The sequence below is a fragment of the Tarenaya hassleriana genome, unplaced genomic scaffold (genome assembly GCF_000463585.1).
Source record: "Tarenaya hassleriana unplaced genomic scaffold, ASM46358v1 Cleome94, whole genome shotgun sequence".
Lineage (NCBI taxonomy): Eukaryota > Viridiplantae > Streptophyta > Magnoliopsida > Brassicales > Cleomaceae > Tarenaya > Tarenaya hassleriana.
In genome coordinates this window covers 2,109-8,772 of record NW_010971790.1, presented here as the reverse complement: position 1 = coordinate 8,772, position 6,664 = coordinate 2,109, and positions in this window count along the sequence as shown.

Genomic DNA, 6,664 nt, shown 5'->3' with positions numbered 1-6,664 from the left:
TTTTTTTTTTCCGATGGTAAAATAATTTAAATATTTTATTTACGACGAAGATTTAAATATTTATTTCATTTTTGTTTGTTGTCTTTTAATATTTTCGTTCTGTTTGCCTCTTTCTTCTTTTTCAATTCTTCTTCTTCTCATCCCTCTTTTTCTCGCCGAGCTCATCCATCACCTTGAACAAAACAACGAAACTCCTCTCTCTCTCTCTCTCTCTCTATCTCTCTCTCTCTCTCTCGTACACACAGATCTCAATCGGCGGTGTTTTTGTTTATCCGGCGTCCGTTCTGGGAGTACTGTGCTTGATTCAGAAGTTGAAGAAAACGTTGCAATCGAGCCCTGTTTCTTTTTCTGATTCAGAAGTTGAAGAAAACGTTGCAATCAAGCTCTGTTTCGTGGATTTTCGGTCGACAAGTTCGACTCAAGATCTCTGTTTCTCTATTAATCAGATCCTTTAGTGCATCTTTTTTTTTTTGGGTTTTTGATGAAGAGTTTGGGTTGAAGGTTTGAAGGATTTGGACTAGAACGATAACGGAGTGTTTCGATTTGTTCGAATCGTTTTTGTTTTTATCTATTTTTTGTTAGGGTTTTCGTGAGATCCCCGCGAGGCTTTCCGGAGATTGAGAAATGCCTCACCGCACGACTTACTTCTTTCCTCGGCAGTTCCCGGATCGTGGGTTCGATCCGCTGTCGCATAAGAATCTATTGGGTATTGATCAGGAGAAGAAAGCTAGCAGAAGTAACACCAATGATGGCTTCAATGGCGTCAATGGAGGCGGAAGCGATGATTTTAAGCAGAAGGGGAAAGAGAAGGACTTGTCGTCTTCTCATTTCTCGAAGAGCTCCGCCGTGTCGGATCCCTTCAGCGAGGATCTGAAGGGACAGAAGAAGCAGCAGGAGCAACTCGCGGCTTTTTACCGTTGGTTGGCCGAGAAGAAGGCCGAGATTTCCGAGCGCGTGAGATCGACGCGCCGCCTATCGACGTCCAGCGACGTCATCGACGAGGAGAGGGAGCTTCTTCAGCATCTTCTTCGGGGACATTTCCTGAATAAAAAACAAGATATACACAGATTAATTAAACCATGCGACCAAGTAAATATGGTCCCATGTGACGAAGTAAATATGGACCAATATGACCAAATGACAAAGTTTGAATACATACTTGCTGCTTCTGCATCCATGGAAGAAAGATCAACCTCTTTAGGCGAGGGCTCTTTCTCCTTGCTCGATGCCTCTTTCTCCTTAGGAGATGGTTCTTTCTCCGTAACCAATGCCTCCTGGGCAGTTGTCTTCTCTTTTTCTGACTCCAATGGAGTCACATCTCTCGGTCTTAACTCAAAAACTCCAACATCTTGATCATAATATTCTTCGGTACCGACAGAACCCATCAAAGGACTTGTCGTAACTCTTTCTTTCGCAACAGGACCCTTTCTGAGGTTCTCTTGCACTGTGGACCTGGGCGTCACTGTGGACCTGGGCGTGGATATGTCCTTATCCACCGGATCTGTCACTGGGTTCTCCTGCCAACGGTTAAAGTATGGATGTAATATCTTGAGAGGAATCCGGAGAGCGTATACTGGAAAAAAATCTATGAAATGGAAATTCGTTCCAGAAATTCTTCAAAGAAAAAGAAGAAGGAGAAAAGTTTGGTAGATGAAGATGAAATAGAAGATGAGGGACGAGAAGAAGAAGAAGAACAACAACAAGAACAAGAATCACAACGATGACAACAACCGCAACAAAGATTCGTAGCACAACAAGGGATACAAAAGGGAGCACAAAGAGTTCACGGAGTGTCAAGTCTCGAAGCACTGAAAACCGAATTGAAGACCGATTTCAGGGCCGAAATTAAAGCATCCAAGATGAGAATCATCAATGCTGTGAGAGAGCTTTTAAAACCATGCGACCAAGTAAATATGGTCCCATGTGACGAAGTAAATATGGACCAATATGACCAAATGACAAAGTTTGAATACATACTTGCTGCTTCTGCATCCATGGAAGAAAGATCAACCTCTTTAGGCGAGGGCTCTTTCTCCTTGCTCGATGCCTCTTTCTCCTTAGGAGATGGTTCTTTCTCCGTAACCAATGCCTCCTGGGCAGAGGCATTGGTTACGGAGAAAGAACCATCTCCTAAGGAGAAAGAGGCATCGAGCAAGGAGAAAGAGCCCTCGCCTAAAGAGGTTGATCTTTCTTCCATGGATGCAGAAGCAGCAAGTATGTATTCAAACTTTGTCATTTGGTCATATTGGTCCATATTTACTTCGTCACATGGGACCATATTTACTTGGTCGCATGGTTTAATTAATCTGTGTATATCTTGTTTTTTATTCAGGAAATGTCCCCGAAGAAGATGCTGAAGAAAATGACAGTGACGATGATGCTAGTGACACTGATGGTGAAGAGGGTGAGGCAACCGACGAAGAATCTGAAGAGGATGACGCCGATGGCAAAGAGGGTGAAGGAACCGAGGAGGGTGAGACAACCGATGAATCTTCTGACAAAGAATCAGCTGCTAAATCCAATGAAGACACAGATATGTCGGTACCACTTGTTGAACATGAAGTCAATCAACCTCCATCAGCAGTTGAATCCTCTGATACACAGCAGTTGAAAAGAACAAAAAAGAAGCTTACTGATGGGCCATCCAAAAGAAGCCCTTATGTAGAACCAATATCAACTGGTCCATCGGCCAAAAGAACTCGGTCTCAGGCTGTAGGAGGTCGAGGTAGAGGCAGAGGTCGAGGCAGAGGCAGAGGCCAAAGCAGAGGCAGAGGTAGGGGCAGCGGCAGAGGTCGAAGCAACACTGTCCAGGAGGATGTTGCCGAGGAAGATGACGATGAGGAAGAAGCTTCTGAGGATGACATTGCTGCGGTCGGAACTGAGAAAGGAATTCTGCCTTCGTCGAGTGAAGAAAAGGTATTTGCATGGAATCAAGAGCGTGTCCACCCGAGTGGAGGTCTGATCAGGAATCCAGGATTTGTAGAAGTATATGGTCCACTCGCTAACGCTCTATGGGAGTTTATGAAGAAGCCACGAGAGACACGATTGTGGAAGTCAAAATTGGATGGAATACGTTCATCAAAATTTTGGGAAGATCTTCTACAAGTGGGAGTATATATGGCTCACAGATACTGTAAGTTTACATTAAGTTATCTTACGTAGCAAGGTCACACGTATCTTGATCACATGGTACCATATCACCTGATCACATGGTACCATGTAAATTTGGTCACATGGTACCAAATGACTCAGTCACACAGTACCAAATGACTCAGTCACACGGTACCATTACACTGAGTCACATGGTACAGACTTCTGAAATATGTTGTTGTTTTTTTTGTAGCATATTGAGGAGGCAATGTATGAGTTACGACTCCGCGTTATAAACAACCCGGTGACCTATATAGGAAGCAACTATATGGTTTGTGACACTATTTTCACGGAGCACATCAAGTGGTGGGAAAAATCAGGTGACTTGTCAACTCTGGGAGATCTTGAGCCGTACTTCAAAGGAAAACTTCCAATTGGGTGTGCAGGAATGACGTTGATCACTTACAATGGCTTTGTAAGTGTACTTAGCATTCCATCCCTTTCAGACGATCGAATCAGTTGCCATTGGAACGCCATTCTAGTGGATTTCAATGAGAAATTGCTCCAAGTTTTTGACTGCCAACCGAGACTAAGGGTCAATGTGGAGAGTGTAGTTCAGAAACTAAGTCGTCTTATTCCCAAGGCTTGTCTCCTTGCTGGGTCGGATTCTTTCTCTAATGACGATGAACTGGAGATTAAGTATGTGGAGGGACTACCTGAGAATGCCAATGGCTGTGACTACGATGCTTTTGCTGCGAAGTATGTCGATGCGATATGCCTTGGAAAAGAACAGATGTTGTGCCCAATTATTTGTGATGCCAACATCTCCATGATTCGTGAGCAGTTGGCAGCCTCCATATTTGCAAATGGTCAAGTTCAGAAAAAGTAGGACTGACTATGTTAATTTCACCTAGATATGACATTGCTATATTTTTTTAGAACATTAAGTTATGAATTTTTAATTATGGATTTTTGTTTATTATATGTCTAAATTTCTTTAATTACACCGTCAACAAAATCTAGATATAAAATGTGTTCTACAAGTGTTGGAGGGAAACAAATTTGGCATGAAAATATTGGAGGGAAAAAATTTGCTTTAAAAAATTAATGAAATGACGGGTCCCAGGGTTGAATTGTCAACCGTAATATTTCTGAACACTTGGATGACATTGGATCCCACTAAAAATTGTGCAATTTCAACATTGCGTCCCACATTTTTTTCGTCACATGAGATCAAAGTTGGTCACACATGGTCATAAAGGTCGAATTTGTCGATTCTTTCAATTGAATTGATACGAATGTTGTCACATGTTCCACATAAACCTTTTGTTACTGTTTTCAAGTGTTAAAATAGATTCTTACGAATTTTGCATGTAAAAGTAGTCTTCCCATATGTGTTCCACAAGTGTTCATAGTCTTTTATGAAGGATTTTGACATTTTTGGTGGTTTTGTATTATAACCTACTTATAATGTTTTGTAAAATTATCAAAAATACTATATTTATGTTCCTTATACCTTGTTATAACATACCAAATTTTAAAATACACGTTAAACCCTATATTTACCTTTGTCACTTGGTCACAAGTCACATCCGGTCACAATGGTCACATAGTGCAAAATTGACTTTGGTCACATTGGTCACATGCTGGTCACAATGGGTCACAATCGGTGGTCATATGAGATGAACTTATTTAATGTTTTTTAATATGTTTACACACACAGAAGTAAATGGAATACAATGAAACAAATAATCATAGTACACTGAATACAATATAACATTATTATACAATTTTTGTCTTTTGTTTCATTCAAAATTAGGTGTACTCCATACATTGCTGATGTTGATGCTCATGTCATGACATGGATCCGTTTCCGTGATTCGCCAAGACCTGGATAACGATTTTGTTTTGGTCTCCCACTTTTTCGTTCGTCTTCTATTATAGGAGGTAAAACCACACAGTTTACAACATCTGGATCATCGATGCTCCATTCACAACAATCGGGGACCGGATATACAGTTGTTTCATAAGCGTGACTCTATGATTCACGCAGATAATATGGAGTACACAAGTCTGGTATCATATTTGCTTTTCCAATCTTATGAAGTGCTGCGACTGCGTGACTGCATGAGATCTTATCAATATCAAACACTCTACAACTGCACGATCTATCTCTAATTTTGACCAAGTATTTTTCTACCTTTTCCACCGGTCACCTCAAACTCTTCTGTAATAGAGTTCAACACAATTACCTTATACGTACACGTCATCTCGTAACGCTCATGTAGCACTTTGTCAACATGCGGTGTCAGTTTTTGAGAATCATCGGCACATCTTGCTTCCACTCGACGCCGATCGAACCATTCCACAGTCTTTGAAAGACATATATCAAGCACGCCTAGTACCGGAAACCTTTTTGCTTTCTTCAAAACAGAGTTGATTGATTCAGCCCTATTTGTAGTCAACAAGTTGTACCTTTCACGCTTAAATTTATACCTCGCCCATTTCTCACGAATACTTGATCGCCCACTTCAAGTTGGAAATCCCGTCTCCTTTTATCAGCATAAGACTTCTGGCGATCTTGAGCGACTTTCAGATTAACCTTGATCTTTCTGATAACCTCAGTCGTCTCCTCCACTATTTCAGGCCCAAAGGTTCGTCGCTCTCCGATTTCTGTCCAACAAAGTGGTGTCTTACAAGGCCGCCCATACAGTGCCTCGTAAGGTGGCATCCCGATGCTAGCATGATAACTATTGTTGTACGCAAATTCGCACAACATCAGGTGCCGATCCCACGGAATTCCCCAATCCAATATGCACGCTCTCAACATATCCTCGAGCGTTTGGATAGTTCGTTCTGACTGTCCGTCTGTCTGTGGATGATATGCTGTACTCATCTTCAGCTTCGTCCCCAATGCATCCTGTATAGCGTTCCACAGTCTTGAAGTAAAGCGAGGATCTCTGTCAGAGATAATCTCACTCGGCACTCCATGTAATCGGACGATCTCATCCACATAGATCTCTGCCAACCTCTCAACTGTGTACTCTTGTCGGATCGGTATAAAATGTGCCGATTTGGTCAATCGGTCCACAACCACCCAAATAGCGTTCTTCTTTGTCAAAGTCGTTGGCAATCCAACCACGAAATCCATCGCTATAGAGTCCCACTTCCACTCCGGAATCTCTAATGGTTGTAACTTTCCTCCAGGCATCTGTCGTTCAGCCTTCACTTGCTGACACGTCAGACATCGCGCAACAAAATCTGCGACATCCCTCTTGATGCCGGGCCAAGTGTACCACAGTCGTAGACCTCGATACATCTTGCTAGCTCCTGGATGGATCGCTAATCTGGACTGATGAGCTTCTTGCAAGATCTTCCGTCTCAGCTCGCTGTTATCCGGTACACAAAGCCGGTTATGCAATCTCAATGCCTGTGCGTCATCCAACTCGTACCCTTTCTCGCGATATCGTTCAATCTCCTGTATGTACTTCAAAAGTTGAAGGTCGTTGCGCTGTTCCGAAATTACCCGTGCTCTCAGATCTGGAAACTGTTCATCCTCTGCAACAGTCAAATG